General features: G+C 51.3%; 1 long non-coding RNA gene across 1 annotated transcript; it reads right to left on the bottom strand.

Annotated features, from left to right (window-relative positions):
- Nucleotides 1–1,792: 1,792 nt before the first annotated feature.
- LOC135287943 (uncharacterized) lies at nucleotides 1,793–2,739 on the bottom strand. The gene is made up of 3 exons (XR_010351369.1): nucleotides 2,614–2,739; nucleotides 2,314–2,503; nucleotides 1,793–2,051 (listed from the first exon to the last, which is right to left on the bottom strand). It is a non-coding gene; the product is annotated as an uncharacterized LOC135287943 (long non-coding RNA).
- Between the last annotated feature and the right edge of the window lie 7,685 nt (nucleotides 2,740–10,424).

The following is a 10,424-nucleotide window of genomic DNA, read 5'->3' as shown; positions in this document are numbered from 1 at the left end:
CGGGGATGTATTTTAGTCTCCCAAAAGGGGCTTGGTGTGTGATGTGTGATTGCCCGATCTGGAGAGTCTTTAGTCCTCTTGGATTGAGTGCAACTCTGACAGAAGCAAAGGCATGTTGCTGACAATTTGGGCAGGTGTTTGCCATGGATCTTGCCTGATCTTGGGTAATTTTAAAGATGCTGAGCGGTGCAGGAATGTTTTGATGGTAGAAGTGGTGACGGATCCTAGCCTGTTCAAAAACATTCTGTGGGGAGGTTTGGAGAAGCATTGCTGAGGCATCTGCTCTAGCATTGCCTACTATAAATGCAGGAAGGGTGGTATAAGACCTTGTGTGCATGATATAGCGTGGGTGTTGTCTGTGGGACAAAAGAGAAATGAAAGGGGAAAGCAAATGCTCTAGTAGGGGTTAGAAATGTCTTTGAAAATGGAATTTTCGGCCCGCTGCACTAGGTCATAGACATCTGCCGAATCAGTGATCAAATGAAGAGGTTCTTTGAAAGTGGAGAAGGTCCTAAGGACTGCAGTCAATTCAGGAATTTGGGCAGGGTGAGGATGCCCTGGCTTGGCTTTTGTCTCTTGAGCAATGCGGAGCCAGGGCAGTGCAGAGCAGGGTGGGAAGCAGAGCCCGGAGCCTTTGGAGGCTGCAAGGCTTAAACATCAGCCCCTGCAGCAGCCCAGATGCAGGTGCCACAGTTGCCAAGGCTGTCAAGGCCTTGAGAGCGGGCAGGTGGATTTTGCATCCCTGTGGGCTGATGGCGGCTCTGGAGCCAGGAGTGGCTGTGGCTGCAGCAGGAAGGGTGGCTGAAAGTTTCCTGCCTTGCTTTGGTGGCATGGCTGCAGGGGCCAGTGCAGTGAGAGCCCCCTATGTGCTGGTGACAGCTCAGCTCTTGGGGACGCGGCTGTGCCCCAGCCCAGGAGCAGCAGCAGTGGCCAGCGGCAGCAGTGGTGTCAGTGGGACCCCCTGTGCACAGGGACCCCCAGCTGCGGGGTGGCCGTGGCAGCAGCCCCAGGGAGCTCCAGCCCCAGGATCCCGGAGCAAGTGGAAATCCCAACTGTGCAAACGCTGCCTGTGCCTCTTGGGTTTTCTTTGGTTGAGGGGATTTCGAGGTATGTTAAAAGTCTCTTTTTCTCTAACTTAGCTGTCGAAGGAAGAGTTGAGAAGTATGTGCTTCACGCTCTTAAGGTTGATTTTTATGTTTTGTCTAAAACATTTTTTGTCTGGCCTGCTGAGGTTTGTTCAGCAGCTCAGCTTAAGGCACTCTTTTTGCCTCTCGGGTTGGTGTTATCTTTTCTATTAAAAAGTGCGTATACTATGTTTACAAGAATGTTTTAATACCTACTACTTAAGTTAGATAGTGACTTTCTACTTGAAACCAATTTGTGGATGCTAACATCATCTTTCATATGGATGCTAGGGAGAAGAAAGAGCAAGGACAGGGTACGCCCAAATTTTTCTGTCTTAGAACCTTTGACTTCTATGTAGAGAATTCCAAACTCTTTTGCACAAGGTTCAAAACCTCTGTGTACAGTGCTCTAAATGTTTTCCGTTCACTTTGTGATTACTATTACTAGACTATCTAAATTGTTGTGACTTTTAATTCTTGACATAAAGGTGGTAACCTGCTTTATGGGTTAAATTCAAAGGCACAGGGGTCTTTGGCTACATGCCAGGGTCTCCGAACCCCCTGCCAGGGATTTAACGCCCCTCTGGAGGGGCTGGAATCGTTTAGGATGGTCAGGGGGAGGTCTGGGGTTCTGACAGTGCCCAAAGGAATGAGAAGGAGAAGTGAAGTTTTATAAAGAAGCAGTATTTATTTGGCGAAGATCGGCAAACACGAGGATTTACAGAACACCTTCTATTACAAAAATCCTTATAACAACAACAACAACAACAATCTACAGCACATATTTCCATGGGATGCTATGGAGTAACAATCTTCAAAACATATTTACAGAGAACTACTAACCTAAGAACATATTTACAAAAATCTTCTAACTTTTCAAACATATATACACAGGCGTAATAAGTACGGCCGTCATCTCCAGCAGTCCTGGAAGGAAGAGAGAAGCAAAGCTGGAGTCAGCTGCCAGCACTGGGCCCAGCTGGGCCCCAGGAGCTGGGACAGGGCTGGCAGGGCTGGTGTGGCCCCAGGCAAGCGCAGGGCAGGCCAGGGCTGGTGCTTGTGGCAGCACAATCCAGGCCCCCTGCGGGCAGCGTGTCCCTGAGCGGGGCCATCCAGCCCAGCCCCAGCCTGGCGTCAGGGCAGCCACTGTGTCTGTGGGCAGGGCATGGGGAGCATCTGCCTGTCTTACTTGTGGGGCTCCATCTTCATCCAAGGACCATGGGCTCCTCCTCATCCTTCTCGTCCACTTCCATCTCCTCGATGTCATTCTCCACATCTACTTCCATCTCCTCAACCTGCTCTTCCACGTCCACCTCCATCATTTCTTCCTGATCCTGCACCATGTCCACTTCCATCGCCACCACAGTGTCTCTGTTAGTCTGCAAGAGACCGCACAATCTCAGAGTGGGGTTCCTGTCCCACACCATCCATTGCCACGTGGCTGCAGCCTGCTCAAGCAGGCTGCCCCCTCCCTGGAATGGCGCAGTACCTCCACTGGCGCAGCAGTGCTCATCCTGCTGGGATTGGTGCTCCAGAGCAGGCAGCAGGAAAAGGCCAGGCAGCAGCAGCAACAGCTGAGTGCTGACGGACAGAGCGCAGAGCGAGCGCCAACTGAGCGCTGGCAGCAGGCAGAGTGTCTGCTGTGGTGGTTTCCAGGTGCTGGACGTTCCACCTGGAACACTGTGGGAGCTGTGATGTCACAGAAGTTTCAGGGCCGCTCCACACTGGGAGGTGGGCATGGTGGAATGATGAAATCCTTGAATGGTTTGGCTTGGAAGGGACCCTAAAGATCATCTGGTTCCAAGCTGAGCAGCCTCCCAGCACAGCAGGTTGCTGCGGCCCCTGTCCAAGCTGGCCTTGGATGTTGGTGGGCATGGGGTAGGCACAGCCTCTCTGCGCTGGTCCCTGTGTCAGGGACAAGCACCCTGACAGGAAAGAACTTCTTGCCATCATGGAATGGATTCCAGCTCTTGCAGTTTCGTCCCATTCCCCCTTGTTCTGTCACTTCAGTTGCTGACAAAGAGTCCTCTCCCACTTCCTTGTGGGTCAGGCTGTTCCTGCAGTGTCACACATGTGGCTGAAGCTGCAGGCAGGAGAGAGAGAAGCCAAGCTGCCAGAGAGAGGCAATGGGGAAAGTGACATGAGAGATGAGAGAAGAAGGAAAAAGTAGAGACATGCAAGGCATTGGGTTGGGTGGGCTGTGGCATTCATGCCTTTTATTAGAGGCCAGGTTCTCTGGTGCACTCAATGACTGTGTGCTTGCGGCGTGTCCACAGTGAGCCCGTGTGAGCGAGCTGCACTCCCAGAGGCCGGAGCACACTTGCTTCAAGTGCTGATGAATGAGGCCAGAGATGGGTCTTTGTGTGGAACTCCAAACGCTGTGCATTGCCATGAAGAGGGTCCAGGGCCAGAGAGAAAATGAGGCTGGGGAATGAGGGTTTTATATTGGAGGGCGAAGAGGCGAAGGAGGGGAGAAGAGAGAGGAGAACATTCTCTGGAGAGTAGATCTAAGGAAAAAATGGCAGTTGAAGTGGGTGATAGCAACAAAACCTGCGGATTGCAAGAGGCTGCAAGTGGCCATGGGTGAGAGCCTTGCATTCAGAGGGGTTTCTCTGTTTCACCTTGGTCCCCTTTGCCCTAAGGTATTACAGTTCAATGGCAGGCCCCTGGGCCTCCACAACTGCCCCCTTTTTGTTTTCAGGAATGAAGGCTTCTGCCATGGACTTTTGCATGCGTTGAGCAAAAATGGATAGAATAACCAAGACAATGAATACAAGAAACAAAGCCCACAAAACAGTCTTGACTAAAGATGAAAGCCAGCCTTTCATGCCCCAGTCTTTCAAAAGTCCAGTGAGCCAGTCGTTGTTGCCTTTTGTCTGGATCTTATTGATTTGATCTGTGAGCAGCTGGCCGCTCTGGTATACTGAGTCCCTATGTGAGAAGAGGTTGACATGTGTGGCCATGGGCAAGAAATTGTGGCTTGGCTGTGGAACCACCCATCCGAAGGCATGCGGCATAGTTAGGAGCATCCAGCTTCCTGCTGCAGTGGCAAGAAAGGACAGCATCCTTTGACTTTAGCTAATTTCGTAGTGGGAGGAGGCTTGGGTGGCCTGAAAGTATAGAGATAGGGAGATTGCAATGTGAACCTTAAATTCTGGTCCCACTAAACTTTCTCTTCTGTAAGGCAAGGGTTTGAAGTCAGCTTATTAGAAGAATCAAATATCAAGGCTAGAATACAGTTTTTCCAATTGTTAAGCGGTATATCGCAGTTAGTGGTGTCTGAGCTCTCTTGGTGTTGGTCTGTGTGGTCCACACTGCTTAGGAGATCTTCTTCTGTCCTTCTTCTTCTTTTCCAGGCTGCTGCTGTCTCTCTTAGGCTCTTTTGTTCTGTTTTTCTGATGGTGGCTCTGGTGTTTGCCTGGCCATTGGCAGAAGGGTTTTATGTTTTTTGCTGGGTTCCATCTTGGGCGTACTGCTGTAGAGACACAAGCGTATCCCCTCCCCCAAGTAATGAATGGGAAAGGGCCCATAATTTGTTTGGATTCAGGGTCTTTGATCAAGACAGGTGGCTTTTCTTTTCACTGGCCTGCAGTCACATGAAATGCAAAATGCCTGATGACTGGGGGAGTTGGCTCCATAAATGAGGTGTTGAAAAAGTTGAGCACATCAAGGGCCTTGGCCTCCAATGGGAGATACTATGTGGACTCCCTGTCTCTGTTGATCAAGGATCCTTTGGATGGAAGAGTGGGCCCTCTGGACTATGGACTGTCCTGTGGCAGAGTGTGGTATGGCTGTGACATGTTTTGTAGCCCACTGGTCAGAAAACGGTTGGAATCAGTGGGAGGTATTAGCAGGACCATGATCAGTTTTAATTTCCTGTGGAACAGGGAAGGTGGAAAAGGTAAAAAGGAATGTTTTATAGCATCTTTTGATTTTTCACCAGCATGGGCAAAGGCGAAAACCGCAGTGTTGTCGGTGTGGATTGAGACGGGGATGTATTTTAGTCTCCCAAAAGGGGCTTGGTGTGTGATGTGAGATTGCCCGATCTGGAGAGTCTTTAGTCCTCTTGGATTGAGTGCAGCTCTGACAGAAGCAAAGGCACGTTGCTGACAATTTGGGCAGGAGTTTGCCATGGATCTTGCCTGATCTTGGGTAATTTTAAAAATGCTGAGCGGTGCAGGAATGGTTAGATGGTAGAAGTGGTGGCGGATCCTAGCCTGGTCAAAATCATTCCGTAGGGCGGTTTGGACAACCATTGCTGGGGCATCTGCTCTAGCATTGCCTACTATAAGTGCAGGAAGGGTGGTATGAGACCTTGTGTGCATGATATAGTGTGGGTGTTGTCTGTGGGACAAAAGAGAAATGAAAGGGGAAAGCAAATTCTCTAGTTGGGGTTAGAAATGTGTTTGAAAATGGAATTTTCAGCCCGCTGCACTAGGTCATAGACATCTGCGGAATCAGTGATCAAAGGAATAGGTTCTTTGAAAGTGGAGAAGGTCCTAAGGACTGCAGTCAATTCAGCAATTTGGGGAGAGCCCTGAATGAATTCAAGATCTGAGTCCCCTTGTTGGGTTGTGGGGTCTTTCCATGTAAAGAGTGATTGGTACCAGCTCCCAGAGGCAGCTGTGAAAACGGTTAGAGCCTTTAAAGATGTTTAGCTTTTTAGATGTTTGAGGACTAAATTGCGAGCCGAAATAAAGAGTTTGTGTTTTAGAAAATGACTAGAAATTTCTCCTGAGTAACTATCCAAGGTGTATTGCAGCGGTTCAGGTATTTGAAGTAGGCAATAGAGGTGTTCTCGAGTGAGAGGTAAGTATATATGTTCGCAAGATCTGTTCCTCTAAGGGGACACAGACGCGCTCTAGCTTTCCTGATTAGTTATGCAATAACTTTTTGGGGGGTTGTTATTGTTTTACTAGGTTGGTGTGATCTGAAACCCCATGCAATTATTATCAGGGGATCTGGGATAGTTGAGTTCCACTGAAAGCAATAATGCCTGGAATTTTGGACTTACAGCAAGGATTGCCAGGGAGAAAGGTAAATTAGGTTGGTGTCAGTGCGCCGGTTTAGTTTGAATTGCCTTGGCTACCTTTTGTAGATCTGCTTGGGCCTCCGGTGTGAAGGATGGTGGGGAATGGAGTTCTTTGCTGCCTTTGAGGAGCAGGAAGAGTGGCGCGAGATCTTGTGTGGTGACTCCCAGCAGTGAACGTAGCCCATTGATGCTTCTGCAGATTTGGTGGCGTTCTGACAGAGTCTTTGGGCTGTCCTTGATTTGCAGTGTTTGGAGTGTGGTGGTTCCCTCTGCGATTTTTAGGCAGCAGTGCTTCTTGGGGGCTGTCTTTTGGACTTTATCTTCTGCAATCTCAAAACCATTCTCTTGTACCGCAGTGATGACATCTTGTTGTGCAATGTCCAAAATCATTTCAGCTTCTGCACAAATGAATATATTGTGCATGTAATTCAAAATGGCAGCATGAGGATGTCTTTTCTGGATGGGTGAGAGAATTTGGGCTACAAAGCATTGACAAATCGTTGGGCTGTTCTTCATTCCTTGAGGCAATATGGACCACTGGTAGCTCTGTAAAGGTCCTTGTTGGTTTAGGGACAGAAAAGGGGAACCGGGAGGCATCATTGGGCTGCAAGGGAATGTCCAGAAAGCAGTCTTTTAGATCTGTAACAACTATCTGCCAATCTGGAAGTAACATGAAGGCTGAGGGCAGGCTGGGCTGGAGGGGACCCATGTCCTCGATGACCTTGTTGATTTTCCTGAGGTGCTGCAGGAGCCGCCCCTAGTCCTTGCCTGGCTTTGGTATGAGAAAGACAGGCGTATTGCAGGGGCTAGTAGATGGTACCATGTGGCCCGTAGACGGCTGCTCCTGCACGAGGGAGTGCCACGCTTTTGACTTTCTGCCTGGGAGGGGACACTGATCCACCCATATGGGATCCTTGGTCTTCCAGGTTAACTTAAGGGTGGCGCGCTGCTCAGTGGTCCCGGCTAGAAATGCTGAGGTGTTGATAGGACCTCTAGCCTTGTCCCTGATGGGAACAAGAGATCTCCACCCCAAAGTGTTCTTGGTGCACAGAAGACAAATGATTTTACTGTAGCAAGTCTGCCCTCAGGACCTTCCACACAGATGGTAGCTGGACTCCAAAAGCTGGTAGAGACTTCCCCTGATGCTAAAAATGACCCCAGCAGCTGGAACCAGTGGCCATTCTTTTGGCCAGCCAGTGTGGGAAATCAGGGTGATGTCATCTCCTGTATCTAATAGTCGAGAAAGACATATCTTTCTCCCTTGTCATGACAAAGCACACTTCAGAAGGGGGCTATTTTGGCCCATAATCAGTGCCCACATCACCGTTGGATCAGCTGGTGGGGTGATCATGTCGGCTAGGAGGTAGGCTTGTGCTATGACTGTTCCTTTTGGGATGAAAAGGGGAGGGTCTGAGCATAGAGCCTGGAGAGTTCTGTCCTGCAAAGGTGTCAAGGTGACTTTCTCAGGTAGTCTCCTTGGTGAGTCCCTCCATCCCTTCCCTGGTGTCACTTCAAATCCAAATGTCTCCTGGCCGTTCTTCAGGCCCATATTTGCCTGCTGGAATGTGGTGAACGTAAACATGGTGGATTTGAGTTGAAAAGGAGCTTACCAGCTGCCTTTGGGTTCCAGGGCAGAGCTGTCATTTGTCGAGTTCTTGTGTGGCAATCGAGCCATCCCGATGGGTCTGAGAAGGTCGATGTGCTGGTTCTCCACGACGGTGGGGAGAGGAGGGAGGAAAGGCCTTGCATTTGGTGTCATTGCGTGGGGCCTTTCTGTGGGCCTGTGTGGAGTTTCCCGAAGGCCATCAGTTTTGCTGGTGTTGGAAAGGGTGTTGATGAGGGGGGCAGTCAGGAGAATGTTTGTGACACCTAGAAGGTCCCTGGTAATAGCCTTTATTTTTAGAGCTCTCTTGAAAATGCTCCATCTCCCCACAGTTAAACAAGATCCTTTTTCATGACTACATCAGGGAAGACCTTGGCAGGCTATTAGCACCTCTACTAGACCCTGCCTGGTAGCCTTAGCTATGCTGGCATCACAGTGGAAGGATGCCCTAAGGGTGCATGCCTCGACCATTTGTGCTAAGGTAGGTTTTGGGTGGAGGGGTAGAGAGCATAAAATGTCTTTACAGGAGTTGCTAACATTTGTTTCAGGAAGTTTAGTAAGCAGTTCCTGCCTGGCTTTTGGATGGTCAACTTGCTTCTCTATTGCTTGTGTAAGGTGGTCAATAAATTTTCTAAAGGATTGCCCAGGTCCCTGCCAAATGTCTGTGAAGTCTGGAGTAGGTGGTGTTCCATCAGGTGTCTGCATGAGAGCTGTGGTTGTAGCTTTTATCTGTTCTAACACAGCTCAGGGAAGGTCTATTGCTTGATCCTCAGGTTTAGTGAAATTTCCCTCCCTGGCCAGATGGTCTAGTGTTAGGTGTGCCTGCCTGTCTACTCCAGCATAGTCTTTTAATAGTGCTGACTTTCCACTTGGAGCCCTTGGTTTAGTTCCTGTGGGGAATTTCATTCCTGAAACACGTGGGATTTCCCACTGCTGCCAGTGATGGTGATGCTTGGGGAGTGTGGGGCTTTGGGGGCAGCTGCCCGGGCAGGGGCTGAGCTCGGGGCCCTGTTGGGCCCATGGTCCCCAGCAGCAGCACCCACAGGGCCCAAAGCCCCCCGCCCCCTGCCCAGCAGAGCCTGTCCTGTCCGTCCTGCTGTCACCCGAGTAGGGGACAGGAGCCAGTGGCTGCTGCCAGCAGTAGGAATGTGGGCAGGGTGAGGATCCCCTGGCTTGGCTTTTGTCTCTTGAGCAAGGCGGAGCCAGGGCAGTGCAGGGCAGGCCGGGAAGCAGAGCCCGGAGCCTTTGGAGGCTGCAAGGCTTAAACATCAGCCCCTGCAGCAGCCCAGATGCAGGTGCCACAGTTGCCAAGGCTGTCAAGGCCTTGAGAGCCCTGTGGCTGCAGCAGGAAGGGTGGCTGAAAGTTTCCTGCCTTGCTTTGGTGGCATGGCTGCAGGGGCCAGTGCAGTGAGAGCCCCCTATGTGCTGGTGACAGCTCAGCTCTTGGGGACGCGGCTGTGCCCCAGCCCAGGAGCAGCAGCAGTGGCCAGCGGCAGCAGTGGTGTCAGTGGGACCCCCTGTGCACAGGGACCCCCAGCCGCGGGGTGGCCGTGGCAGCAGCCCCAGGGAACTCTAGCCCCAGGATCCCGGAAGAAGTGGAAATCCCAACTATGCAAATGCTGCCTGTACCCAAAGGAATGACAAAGAGAAGTGAGGTTTTAAAAAGAGGCAGTATTTATTTGCCGAAGATCGGCAAACACGAGTATTTACAGAACACCTTTCATTACAACGATCCTTATAACAACAACAACAATAACAATCTACAGGATTTATTTACATGGGATCCTATGAACTAAAAGTCTTCGAAACATATTTACAGAGAACTTCTAACCACAGAACATATTTACAGAATTCTTCTACCGTTTCAAACATATTTACAGAGGCGTCGCATCGGTGGCCATCATCGGCATCAGTCCTGGAAGAAAGGAAGCAGCAAAGCTGGATTCTGCTGCTAGCACTAAAACCAGCTGTGCTAACAGCAGGGCCCCAGGAGCTGGGACAGGGCTGGCAGGGCTGGTGTGGCCCCAGGCAAGTGCAGGGCAGGCCAGGGCTGGTGCTTGTGGCAGCACAATCCAGGCCCCCTGTGGGCAGCGTGTCCCTGAGCGGGGCCATCCAGCCCAGCCCCAGCCTGGCATCAGGGCAGCCACTGTGTCTGTGGGCAGGGCATGGGGAGCATCCACGCTGAGCCTGCCCTGGACCAGCCTGAGGCCGTTCCCTCTGCTCCTGTGCCTGTTCCTGGGAGCACAGCCCGAAACCCAGCTGTCCCTCCTGTCAGGTAGTTGTGCAGAGGCAGAAGGGCCCCCTGAGCCTCCTTTTCTCCAGGCTGAGCCCCTTTGCAGCTGCCTCAGCCCCTCCTGGGGCTCCAGCCAGGATAGAATCCTGGTGCTGTACAAAGAGCAGTGTACAGACCTGCCATAGGTGCCTTTGTCAGCACATTTTAAACTTTCCTGGCTACAGAAAGGCTCTGCAGCACTTGACACGAGTCAAGTCAGCAGGGACAGTGCCAATGTCCTTTGGCAATGCGTGCGGCCCGGCCCGGCCCGGCCCGGCCCCGCGCTCGATGCCACGGTTGCCTGGTAACCGCGCCCGGGCCCTCAGCGTCTGTGCCGGCGCCGCGGCCTCAGCGCCAGAGCTCGGCCCTGGCTGCTCGTTCGCAGCCTCGGCG

Source organism: Passer domesticus, chromosome 31 (assembly GCF_036417665.1).
Source record: "Passer domesticus isolate bPasDom1 chromosome 31, bPasDom1.hap1, whole genome shotgun sequence".
Lineage (NCBI taxonomy): Eukaryota > Metazoa > Chordata > Aves > Passeriformes > Passeridae > Passer > Passer domesticus.
Note: the sequence above shows the minus strand (reverse complement) of the source record. Positions and strands in the feature narration are given on the sequence as shown.